The following is a 13,862-nucleotide window of genomic DNA, read 5'->3' as shown; positions in this document are numbered from 1 at the left end:
CTTCTGCCTCAGCTCAGATAAGAATTGTGGTCCATAGAAGGAGATTCGTGACTCCAGAAGTGGCTTGTCCCTTTGACGTCTTTGACTTTATTGTTGGTGTGATTTGCCTGAATGAGCGAATAATAATTCTAAGATGCAATGTGCCTGGGAAGTTTGAAAAAGCTCCATCAAATACTTTCAGAGTTACTCTGTTCACAAATATCTTCTACAGTTGCTGCTTCCTTCCTTCGTTGCCATACAGCACTGTTGCTTCAGGAAACCTTTGGCACTTTGATATTTTACTTTTGTTTTCATGCGAACAGTGAATTGTGTTATTGGCTTTAAGTTTAACAAACTTTAGCTTAGTATTTTCTAACTTTTATTGAAAAAGATGGACCCAAATTTTCGTTTTACAGGGTGGTTAGGGAAAACCCATTAATATTAATAACAGCTCTACCTGATTGGCCAGTGAATGCAGACACTTATAACTATGCATGAGAGAAGTGCTACCTGATTGGTCAGTAAACATGAAAACATTAATATTCCGATCCCCAGACACGTTCTCTTTTTCATCATTTCTAGGTCCTTCTGAGACCGTGACCAACATAAGTGACAGATGGATATATGGATGAATGGATAGATGATGGATGAATGGACAGTGATGTCTACCGGAACATGCTTGATGCACCATAATATGGAAAAAAAACGCACTCAACTTGTACTGTACACACAATCACAGCAGAACACACAGATCTATTATTTCAGTTAGGATCCTAAGCTAGGATCCTAACTAACTATTTCAGTTAGGATCCTATCGCTAAGCTATGGGATCACTGTGAGTGGGTGTTTCGTAGCACTTTTAGACTGGGAAGTTTAACAATAATCCATTAAAAAAACTGGCTTTATCCAAGGTCTGGTCACCTGGACACCTGGTCCCTTATTATTAACTTTATTAACTTTCTCATAAGACTGATGCAGCAGATTTTGCTCAAGAATGAGGTTCATTCCTTTTATCCCAAAACCATCCAATTGTAAATACATCTGTAAATGGGCATGAAATATTACTGTGTGATCCAGGGGAAAATCAAGCTTTTAATCACTGTCCGATGTGAAGTGCATCGATAGTGAGAATCGGGGTTTTTATCACACTGCAGGGAGAACCCCCCCCTCCCCCCCCTTTCGCTCCTTGTCTTATGAATGCCCCATTCTTATAAACGCTCCAGTCTGACCAGTTGGAAGAATTCACAGCCGATCCCAAAACCCCATCCGTTGTCGCTATGCTCGATCAGGCTGGACTTATGCTGAAAATGAATTTTATTTTTTTGGGCCTCTAAATATGTATGAGGGTGGACCAGGAAGTCGGCTTTAATTTTCCTTACATTTCGCTGTGGTGTGAATGGGCTCTTGGCAGAACTACATCTGTAAAAGCAGATACCGGAGAAAGCTCTTAAGGAACTGGACGTGTCATCAAAATATCATTGATTCAAATCCCAGGAGTAAAACCCTACAGCCTCCATTTTCGACAAGAGTCTCATGCCGGGTTCCTTTGGTGAATGTCCAGCACAACATGAAGCATAAAACTGTATGGGGCCATCAGTGGCATTTCACAGCACTAGCGCACATCCTGAAGAAACACTTTTCACTGGCCTTTTTATGATGGATATTTAAACGGATAAGGAGAAAATAGTCATGCAACGCCATCACAAACATTGAGAACATCTCAAAAAATGATTTATTCATTTCAGACATTAGTAAATACAAACTGTTTAGGCACCAAAAAACGAAAATTCTATTCGACAAATTCCTTATGAAATTTTTTATTTCCTGCCATGGATTGGTGCCCCATCCTGGCTTGTTCCCTGCCTTGTGCCTGTAGCCTCCAGGTTAGAATCCACACTCATGACCCTGAATAGGACAAGTTACTGAAAATGGATGGATGGATGGATATTTAATTTGACATAAAAAAATTTAGTTTTTTTCAAAATTGTTCGGTTTGAAGTTGACGTCACTCACTGGCACTGCTTTCATGTTGGTGCGATTTGGCTCAGAATAAATTATTCCGAGATAATCACATATGCAATGTAGCTGTTTGAATAAGCTCCATTAAATACTGGGTTCACAAGTATCTTCTGCAGCCAGTGCTTCATTCCTTTGCTGCCGTACTGCACCACTGCTTCAAAGTTAGGGGAATTTCTCTCAAATTTCTCTCACCTGAAATCAGGTGTAGATCTTCACCTGTACAATATAGTGATTTGTGAAACAGTAATAAGGCCACTTTTTCATTTTTTCATTATATTCACAAGTCAAGTGTCTTCTGCAGTCACCCTTCCATTTGTGGCCAGTATGTGGTGTTACTTCAATTTTGGTGTTATTATTAATTATTATAATTATTAAGTGTAAAAAACTGGGGCAGGCTCAATGTATTGTGCCAGATCACTTATTTAAAGTAGGGGTGGGGAATGGGTGGGGCCAGATTTGCATGACATCACTTTATAAAAACGGAGGGTGGACAAAGTGGCAGGAACAGATAACTTGTTGTTCATGGTTGCCATCTTCTTGTCAGCTGTCACCCTAGTCATGCATGTAGGGCTCCATTACACACACAGTGTGCAGTCTACAACTTGAGACAGGCGTTGATTATTTCAGCCTTTGTGATACAGGGACCAGAAGTCCCTCCTCTGAGTCGAGAGCAAACAGGAAACCTTTCAACATCACATTACTTAGCAGCTGTTTTCAACCAAAGAGACCAGCACACCTAACAAGATCCTTGCTTGTTTCTGTCATATAGACAGATGTTTAAGCACGCCACTCAAGGATACGATAACATTTCCCCCGAGAGGAAACACACCACATCTGCCGTCATACTTCTGAAGATTGTTTTATTTTTAAATCTCCTCACTCTAAGATGCAAAATGATTTACCTACAGCCCCGCTGAAGGTTAGGCAGATTAAAGGCTTTATGTTTTACTTAGCCACAGGAAAAAAAGCTGAATGATTTCAAACAGGTTTTTTTTTTGTGAAAAAGCCTGGTATTTCTCATTTTTGTAAAAATGGCAGGTGTTGATGAACGACACTATTAAAGATCCCGCTGCCTCGCCCGGCGGAGGATTCCGGAGAAGGAAGCGTGAACCAAGGTCTCTATGAAGAACAGGCGTCTTTATTAACATGCAGCTGTTTCACATGGAACCCTGATGGGGAATCACGGTGGGGGGGCAGCCTACAGGTTTTGCTGCTCGCAGAAAAAGAGCTTTGACACTTTACCATGTTTTCACCGCTGGGCACCAAAAATACGGTGTAACACACGTTGCAAAATGACATCTACAACAAGCACTCAAGGACTGAAAAGCTTTGCTCATTATGCTGATACTTGCTTGCATCCTCCATGCAGATTGAAACAACATGCAATCATAAAGAACGATAAATACCGGATAAAAGAATAGTGAGACCAATGACATGCAAACAATATACATGCGAACAAATCACACACTTTCTGATGAAAATGCGTGTCGACTTTTTAATGATTGTGACTTTATACTATAGATGAAATACCGTCATTCATCTCTGTACTGTATAGGCTATCAATTGATGGCCTTTTACATCTAACTGACTAATTCTTTTTTTATGAAGTCATGACTATATGTTCGTACCAGGCAGGTAGCTACATAGCAAGATTATCACTTTGAACCTACTATTGAAATCTGCTGAAGTGGACCCATGGCCCTATGCCAGAATTCCCCCCAGGATCAATAAAGTTGATCTTAATCTTAATACTGGATACTCCACAAAATTTATTTATGGCTGCCGGCCTGCTTTGTACTAATTAGCATTTGTATTGATGATGATCGCTTGGATAGATTACTTTACATCGCTAATTTTAACAGCTTCATGTTAATAGCTACATAGCTAGCCACAGTAAGTAACATCGTTAACTGTGAATATAAACTGAGATTAATCTTTATCTTATTGACACTGACATATTTGCCTCTCTGATAAGGATCCATGTAAGTCCATTTAAATCGTTAAACTGCTGACTGATGGCTCTGTAAAGGTTTCAATTTGTGGTGTCTCACTAAATAGTAATAAGCTTTTTACAGTAGTTTTTAATATAGTAGAATATGTGTTTTTTTCATGCTCCTGAAATAATGCATTCTTGGTGTTTTTTATTGGACAGCAACAATTTACCGTATACATACAATATACACTATACATGCAATAAACTAAATACAATAATATATAAGTACGATATCAAGGTGGGGGGCAGCATGGTGGTGCAGTGGTTAACACTGTTGCCTCACAACTCTGGGACCGAGTCTCTGCCTGGGTCACATGTGTGTGGAGTTTGCATGTTCTCCCCATGTCGTCGTGGAGTTTCCTCTGGGTACTCCGGTTTCCCCCCACAGTCCAAAAACATGCTGAGGCTAATTGGAGTTGCTAAATTGCCCGTAGGTGTGAATGCGTGCGTGAATGGTGTGTGAGTGTGCCCTGCGATGGGCTGGCCCCCCATCCTGCGTTGTTCCCTGCCTTGTGCCCATTGCTTCTGGGATAGATTCCGGACCCCCCGCGACCCAGTAGGATAAGCGGTTTGGAAAATGGATGGATGGATAACAAGGTGCTGAATCACAGGCAATGCAGTGTTTGCGCACACATTTGTATAGGTGTGTGTGCAGGTGTCACTGCAACAAATGCACCACAAAGATCAAGAACCCCGTATTAGGAGTAATTAGTGAGTGTCATGACCTGCGTGTCCAGTCCTCGTGTGTGCCACGCCCACCTCGTTACCCTCGTGTGTGCCACGCCCCCTGATCTTCCCCGATTTTGATGACCTGTTATTTTCTGCTTGTCTTGTGTATTTCAGTCCACGTTAAAGTCAGTTTCCCCGGATCCATAATTGATGTTCGTCGCTGTCTAACCTGTCTTCCCAAAGAAACCCCGCTTACCTGCAATCTGCTTGCCTGCCTCGTCCTTCCCCACTTCCTGGTTGCCCGTCCACCCGCGATCCTCACAGTGAGCCATGTTAGACATACACGGGTGACGTCCCAGGATCAGCCAAAGCTGAGGGGAACAAAGGGAGATGCAGGAATGTGACGATAACTGCTAGCTTTGCGGGATGGATCACTAGTATTGCGCTCGCCTGGTGGTACAGCTCTTAATAATTCAAGAGGAGAAGGACAGCTGCCACGTAAAATCTGGATCTGGATAGAAGTCAGCTAAGAACATATGTAAAGCCACACAGCATGTCAGATCATTAGTGCACATCAGGAATAATCCGCGTTGAGGAGATGTGCGATTGAGCCTAATCTGAGCAGATCTGATAACGAGGGCATTCAGTCAATTAATATTTCATAATTTCGCTTTCTGACAACCTCATATGATGTGCATGACTTGCATCTCGTTACAATCTTTTGAGGATAAGACATTCCTTATCGCTGCAGGCGGGAGAGGGGCATTGATGAAATCTGACTGATTAACAAACTTTTAATTGTTCATTAGACTTCACGGTGCAGACTTATTAAAAAGGAGGCCATTGTTCAGGGTCAGCGCTCGGAATTAGCCTGTGGCGAAGAGTAATGAGGCTCGACCAATCGGGCGGTGTCACACCTGCCGTGTGCGGTCAGGGGGCATCAACAAGGCTAATAGCTCAGTGATTGCTACAACTTATTAGCATCTGCCAAGATACAGCAGCTGACGAGTGACTCAGATGCAGATTCCGATTTCACTTTCAGTACAGGAGTCAAGTCGCTCGCTAACTAGGTCATCTCTCCGTCGTCTTGATGCTCCACGCCAAATGTGAAGGGGTGCCAGATCTTTCTCCAGGTCCTAATGGGATCATCCTTCCGACCGATAATCCTGAGCGGGTACAAGCTGCCCTGGACCGCCTTGTTGAGTTCCGTGTGTCATTAATACTCACAGTTTTTAAATCACTCCGTAATGAAAACTTGAGTAAACAGTCAGTCTGTGGGCCGGGATGGTGTGTTGTCATGGGAACCCTCAGAAATGTGTCATTATTCAGGTATAATTCAGAGCCAACGTGTGGGTTTGAGAGACAAGCGATTTGTCTCCCTTTTAAATCACGCTAAAAGTCGGCTTTTGACTCGGCGGTGAAAACGGTGCGTTCTCATTACTCGCATGAGTTTCCTTGGCAGTGGCCTTCCTCACAACGCGACGCGAAGAGGAGCGTGCTTCGGGGACGAGCAACTGAGGTGGGTTCCCTCTCCAGTGTTCTCTCCGGAAACATCAGTCACCTTGTGGAAAGCTGACAGACTTAGCGAGCCAATGTCTGCCTCTGTCTGCACAGTGGCCTCGTTAAGAAGTTCTGAGAGATGGGCATCCCGCTCGGGGGGTGGTGTATGGACCCCCTCATGTCCAGCCAGCAAGCAGAAAGGGTTGCGGGGGGTTTGGAGCCTATCCCAGGCAGCAGAGAGCACAAGGCTGGGCTGCACCATGGATGGGATATCTATGGGTACCTCAGGGACACCAATTAGTTTTTTGACTGAGGGAAGAAAGTTGTGTGTGAAAAAACACACAAACTTCACGCACGCAGAGCGTAGGCCGGATTCAGACCCACAGCCCTGAAGGTGGGAAGCTCCAACACTCCCCACTGAGCCCCCACGCCGTAGCGCCAAGCTGGTGTGGGAGAGCGGGACACCTACGCTGCACTCAGATATAAATATATGTAAATATTACTGCAAGATAAACAGGGCAGGTTGGAGGGAAAAACTACCCAAACCTGCAAAGTCACATGACTAGCCTCTCGGGACAAATGGCAGCTCCCCTCAGCCATATTTAATCTATGTAAATTGCTTCGGATTTAACGTGTCTGCCAAGCAAAGAAATTAGTTCATTTAATTTTTGGCCTTTGTTATATTAAGGGTATAGAAAGCTGCTGCTGGCTTATCTCTGAACCATAATGTGGAAATAATTATGATTGGTGTGGCCTGGAATCGATGGATTAATTGTAGCTTTTTGGGGTCTTTTCTACGTTAGCTTGTTCGCTAACCCAACGTGAACATCTTCATTCAGCTCTCTGAACGACGTCTTTATTTTCTCGTAAAAATGACACAGAATACAGCCACAGCTGTCTTCCGATTCTCACTGGCTCATTTAAATATCCAGCAGGGAAGTTCATATACAATAAACCTTCTTTATCCTTAGACATGGGGAATATTATTTAACTGGGAAAATCACTACTGACTTAACGTAGAGGGAGTAATATCGCAAGGGCGAGGAAACTGGCGTGTCAGTGATGCTTTTCCAGAGGTCAGTGCGCACATTCTTTGAGTGTGTAGGGGACCATGGAGGCAGTGACAAAATTACGTGTGACCTCATTATTTATCTCAGACAAATTTAGCCATCTGGGTCCCATAATTATACGGCTGTTGACTCTGTGTGGCTAAATAAGATTTCAGCGGTGCTGGTCTCATTGACCTCATCCTCGAGCATGAACTATGCAGGACACGGTCTTTGTATTTGGTCACATATATCTATAACAAACTGCTGTCACCGTGCTGCTTAATCCGGCTCTTGACAATAACTCGTCGGTCTTGTTTTGTCTGCTCACCAGCCATCAAACGCTCGCTGTTAGCTTTTCGCCTGCACCTGACAACGCGTTTGCATTGCACTAATCTCGAGCTGAGACTTATTTTTTCTCTGCAGTATGATGCCCTCAGCAGCATCCCGACTGCAGAAGCCGCTGCTACAGTGGTACAGTTTGGGACGTCTGCAGAATGCTTGACTCCTTTTCAGTTTGTACGAACTGGTGGAAACTATTTTTTGAGATCTCCCATGTACAGCTATTGAGGTAAATCAGCAAAAAGGTTTGCCAGAAGCTTCTAAGAGCCAATCATCCTCATCCCTACCACCTCAAGCCTTTACTCTTTCTTACCTGGGTGAGTGATCTTGTTTTTCTTAACTGGCTACTGGACTGTTGGTTCTGCTGTCAGTGGGCCAGTAAGATTTCATGTTACACCAGGTAAATCCAGGTCATGGACACAGATTCCATGTGAGAAGTTTTGCCTTTATGCTGTAAGTAACCATGACTTGCATGATTTTTTAGTATGCCTTTTAATTTGGTCTATTTTTTTTCCAGTCTGTACGTTTTTCATTTCCATACCTGGATTGACACTATTGATTTTACCTGGGAAGGGAAAGGGAGGGTTCCCTTAGTAGAAGCAGTATAGCAGTTTTGCTTCTTCCTCATGGCTGAAGATTTATCAGACAACCTTGACCTTTCATTCAGTAAAGTAAGGCAACGTGGCCTTTTTCACATCCCACAATGCACCTCCCGTGCCCTACTAGAGGAAGTAGAGTGAAAAGGAAGACAGGAAATCAAGAAAGTAAACATGAGCCTCCTTGGGGGACAGAAAGCAGAGAAATTATCCGGAGTAGGTTGAGCAGTCCAGCAAACACATCCCATCGCACAGGAGATGGCCGACACCCTCGTTTGTTTACCTCCAGCCCGGGAGATTGGCGGAGTTGGAGGCGAATAACCTCTGTGTGATCGGCAGGCTGTTAGCGGCGCGGTGCTGTCCACAGCTGAAGGACGGCAGTGGCGCGTAATTGGGCCGCGCTGGCAGATAGCGATAACGAATCCCGCCGATGGAATTAGCGCTCCGGCACAGAAGCCGTCGTTTTTAGCTCAGCCAGGCTTTTTTTTCCGCCGCTCAGAGCATCCGACCGGGTATCCATTTAAGATCTGGCAGAGCCGGGAGCCCACGGCCATCTTCGAATAAGCTTCACTGTGTGTTAAGTGCCAACTATACTATGTGACAAACAAACAGCTGAGACATACGGCATCACGCTGATTGCAGTACTTACAGGAGCAAACAGCTGCTAGACCCACAGAAGTGACATGCAAGTACCTAATGATATATTATCCTATGAGAAGCTGTGTAAATGTGTTTATAGTTGATGCGTGTTTACAGTCTGAATGTGTTATTAGGCAAGAAACATACATATTGCTTGGTATAGTGCTTGAAATACGCAGACATGCTACACACATATTTCCTGTGCGGTATTCGTACACCTAATTACAGCCGTGAGACCTGACGTAAATCCATACAGCGTCTGGTACCAGACCGAGTCTGTCATGAACAGCAATCATCGGATTTCATTCCAGAATCATCCAGAGATTGCCAGATGATGGCAGATTACTGATTAAATCTATTCTTCAAATATTACTCGTTCAAGTTCAAGAAATAAAGAAAAACCTCAAGATGTCAAGCGAAAGGTTTACGGAGAAAGGAGATATTACATTATGTTTTCCTAAATCGATATCTGTCTCTCGTGGTGTGCAGTGTAAACGCGAGTGTTTGGGATTGGCATGGTGTGGGGGATAGGCAGTGTTTCAGAATGTCTTCTGGGCAGAAGGAAGGCAGGGTGGCCGGTGGAGTGTGGGGATGTTCAGGAGATTGTGTCCTTTGGGTTGAGCTTTGCTGATTGGGTTATATGGAGGAACCAGGATGGGCCCCATGAGGTCACAAGACATCGAGTGAGGTGGTCTGGCGTGGGTGTAGGGTTAGCTGGGGTTAGGCGTAGGTGGTCTCATGGTGTGAGGTGTAGGTGGTCTTGGGGTTGAGTCAGGTTTTTACTTCCTCCGAATGAACCAGTTTGATTGATCGACTGATTCTGTAGGAACAGCCTACAAACTTCCTACACTGAAACCTTCAATGATTCAAGAACTCAGAAGTATACGATAGCAGACAGAGTTGGGTGGGATTAATGCTGCAGTGGGACACCATTTGTCTGTGTGTATGTCGTTAAATTTCCCATTCTTCACTGTCCCCCCCCTACGGCTGCAATACGCAGCAGAGAAGTTCAGAATAACGCCTTTCCACAGCTCTATCAGTATGCTAATCCGGACCGCCATTTAGGTTGTCGATACCCGGTGCCTTCAGCATCAAACTTGTTTTCCACTTTAGTTCTCGAGTGAGCGGCTCCCACACACGCTGGGTTATGGGGCATTTTCGCAGCTGCGTCCCAATGCCTTAATGCACCTTATGGATCGTTAACAATTAATTGACCTTAACTGATGTTAATCATTTACAGGATAAATTAGCACAGCCCAAGGCTGAGTCATCGATATCAAGCGAATGACTCTGAGAAATACTGGCGTCATGGACTCTCCCATGTCTCGCACTCCAGAGACACCTTCTGTTGCTCGTTGACTGGCATATTCAGGCAAGTCTTTCACAAAAGTACCTAACGATCTTCCCTGGGCCACAGTTCTCGGCCTGGCTGGCTGTGCACTCTAACACGTCCCTGGAGAGCTTCCTCAGCTTGTAAATACAATGTGGCTTGGTTTGCTTTCTATGCCTTTATAAACAACTCAAGCACCATTTATCCTGCCAAGGTGACCAAACATGGCTGGATCAACATCAAACTAAGCCTCCACTCTGTCTTGTATTACCTGGGGACACCTGTTGGGGGCATCATCCCAGTTTGCCTTTGATTATGGCTAATAATAACCTGGCATAAATGGTGAGTTCAGAATTAATACCCATAATGCTAAACCTAAATTGTTAAAATGAATCAAAAATGTATCAATTAGGAGTCACGCTGGAAAGATTATATCTCTCGGCTGGCCTGGGAACGCCCTGGTATTCCTCCAGTGGAGCTGTAGGAGGTGGCTGGTGAGAGGGAGGCCTGGGAATCCCTGCTTAGACTGCTGCTCCTGTGACCTGACCTTGGATAAGTGGCAGAAAATGGATGGATGGATGCACTGGATCACTTCAATACCATTGAGAACCCTAGGAGTGAAACTGACCCCACAGCATGCTGGGAAGTCGAAAGAGAAACTCGTGTCACTCCAGGATACCGGTTTCCACGGGTGATATTATGTGTCGCCATGGAGTATCCAGGCAGGTTGCTCGGGAACTGCCAGCCAAAGGGAGTCAGGTGGGCTTAGGAGGCAGACAGTCTTTGTGCCTGCTTGTCTCCCCATGCATGCTTCTGTTATCTCAGAATAGACTATGTCTGTGATGTTGACCTCTGACCTCTGCAGGTTAGAGGACGTAAATATATTTTTAGATGACAGAGGACTGATTAATAAAAAAGTGGAACAAAGAGGAGGTTTCCAGCATACCTGATTGTCGATAACGAAAAGGCAGTGATTTACCTAAATGACAAAATTAATAATTCAGCAATTCATTACACATTCTTTTTAATTCAGGGAACGATTAATCTCGATCATGCTAAGTGCTGCTTCAAGATCAATTAGCGTAAAGGGCCAACTTTCAGAATGAGTAATGGCGAAATGAAGTTAACCCACACTCGTAATGAACTTGATAAGAGATTAATACGAGGCTCTTTTTCTGTTGCATGAGTCGTATGAATTCTGCCTTTACTTAAGCACTGAGACGGGTATGGAAATGGAAGCTTTATAATGACGTAAAAACGTGTAGGGAGCAGTGTGGGAGGAGAGTTTATTATAGCACAGACTACAGTACGAGCTCCAGCCGGACAGGGAGCAGAATTCCCAAGCTGCAGATTAAGCGGAAGGCTAACGATGGCCAAATTAGTCTCTCCAGCTGGCTGTTTCACGGGGACAGTGGTCAGGGTTCTCCGCCCTCCCCTGTATGGCGTCTCTGCTCCGCACTCCGCCGGGAATGGATGGGATGTCACGGGAGCACAGAGGTTCCAGTCGGTGGATCTTCATTCACCAGACGGAGAGGATCTCATTTAAATGGAAACTCCTCCTGAACGCTTAGCCTCATCTACAGGTTTCAATGAAGTGGTGTGTTTCGGGAAGCTTGGCAGTCATATTCCACGTTATTGTGCTTTCCGGGGTGACGTGCCAGACCCTGTGGGGGGAGGGACATACACCCGTTTACAGACATTGTTTTATGTCTGCTGGTACTCATGTTGCAGGTATTGCACCAGGACACACTCACATTCCAGATTATTTCGCCCCCTGCCCCACCAAATCGTCCAGCTCAGAATAAAGCTGGGAGGGGGGGATGCATATGTATTTGGCTGCAAAGTGGATCGTTATTTGGCTGGCGTCCGGCATGAGGAACACCGGATCCCTCTGGTGGGAGCCTCTGTGGCTGGAGCTCTGCCAGGGTCCAGGGGGGGTCCTTACTGGTGTGGAGAGGAAACCACACTGGGCCCCCAACTACTGACACACATAAACACACTACTGTACATAGACACACACAGACACACACACAGGTTTGTAATTATACTCTCATTAATTTCTATCGGGAATTCTCAGCATAATGACCCAGCCCTAACTTTAACCCCTACCCAACCCTAATCCTAACCCCCACCCAGGCCTAACGTTAACCCCCACCCGGCCCTAATCCTAACCCCTACCCAGCCCTAACGTTAACCCCCACCCGGCCCTAACCTTAACCCCCACCCAGCCCTAACGTTAACCCCCACCCAGCCCTAATCCTAACCCCCACCCAGCCCTAGCGTTAACCCCCACCCAACCCTAATCCTAACCCCCACCCAGCCCTAATCCTAACCCCCACCCAGCCCTAATCCTAACCCCCACCCAGCCCTAATCCTAACCCCCACCCAGCCCTAATCCTAACCCCCACCCGGCCCTAACATTAACCAAAAGCAACCAAACAAAAAACGAGACTTCTGGCATTTTTAGATTTTTGACTGCATTCACAGATCTTTGTGGGGACTTGGAAAATGGTCCCCAAAACGTCAAGAAAACAGGTTTTTATCATATTGTGGGGGCCATTTGGTCAACCAAATATAAACCATAATATAAAAATAATACACACACAAACACACACTAAATCTTACCCACACGCACACACACACACAGTCACATACAGAATAACACACACACATATACACAGGCAGACACAGACAAGCTGACACCAGCATGTGGCTGAGAGACGCAGGGACTCTGTGAGTCGGTACTGAAAACATTTAAACATTTTCACAGGGGGAAAGGTGTGGAGGGGCGGTGGGGGGGTTTGCTAGCAGAAGGTGAAAGTTAGGATTTATTCAAGTCACATGATGATATAAAGAAACAACATCCACAAGGCATGGAGGGGGGGTGGGGGGGTATGTAAAATGCTGCCATCTGTTGCCAGGGTCCTGCCTCGCGCCAGGGCTGGAGACCGGGGCCTTTTCCTGCCAAAAACGAGGGGCTTCTTTTCAAAGATCATAAACCTTTCAGAATTTCCCTGTGGTGACATTAACATTAATTAACATTTCACCAAAGTGTGAACCATTGTGAAATCTTCACAGGGAATAAAGGCTGTGTCCGACTGTGTTGTCCAGTTTTACTGTGACGTGGACAGAAGCTGTGGAAAACTTTGCGTTTGAAATAAGTTTCAAATTGATTTTGAGCATTTCTGGCCGTTCATCCATGCGGGAATATTACCATAATACTAAGGAAACCGTAATGGTCATTTAGGGGAAATAGCACCCCCTGTTGTCAGATTGGTGTAACAGCAGATAAGAGAGGAAGTGGATGGTGCTGCTGTTTGCAGAAGATGAAGTGGCAAGCAGCTTGACTAGGATTTGCATGGAAATGACAGTCAAGCCGCAGTGCACAGCATTACAGACACGCCGCATTCCGTATCTGGGTCTTTGCAACATGGGTCATTTTGTTCTACAGCAGTTATTTGTTCGATACACTGACTTGGTGTCATGAGTCTGTTCTCCCCCTGATGGGATGCGACAGGCTGATCGACACACTTCAAAGGATCATGAGATGCTCCTCCCCCCAAGCCCCCTCTCGCCCTGGCCACCTGCCATCAGGTTCTATTTCCACAGAATGGCCAAATGTTTCCTTCGCCGCCTTCCCGTCTTCCCCGCATCTCAAACGCGCCAGGGGACCCGGCCAGCTGCTCGCCGCTACTTCAGGGAAGCCGCGTCATTCGGAAGGGAAGGACGGATCTATGAGAAGTAGCCTG

Source organism: Brienomyrus brachyistius, chromosome 10, assembly GCF_023856365.1.
Source record: "Brienomyrus brachyistius isolate T26 chromosome 10, BBRACH_0.4, whole genome shotgun sequence".
Lineage (NCBI taxonomy): Eukaryota > Metazoa > Chordata > Actinopteri > Osteoglossiformes > Mormyridae > Brienomyrus > Brienomyrus brachyistius.
Note: the sequence above shows the minus strand (reverse complement) of the source record.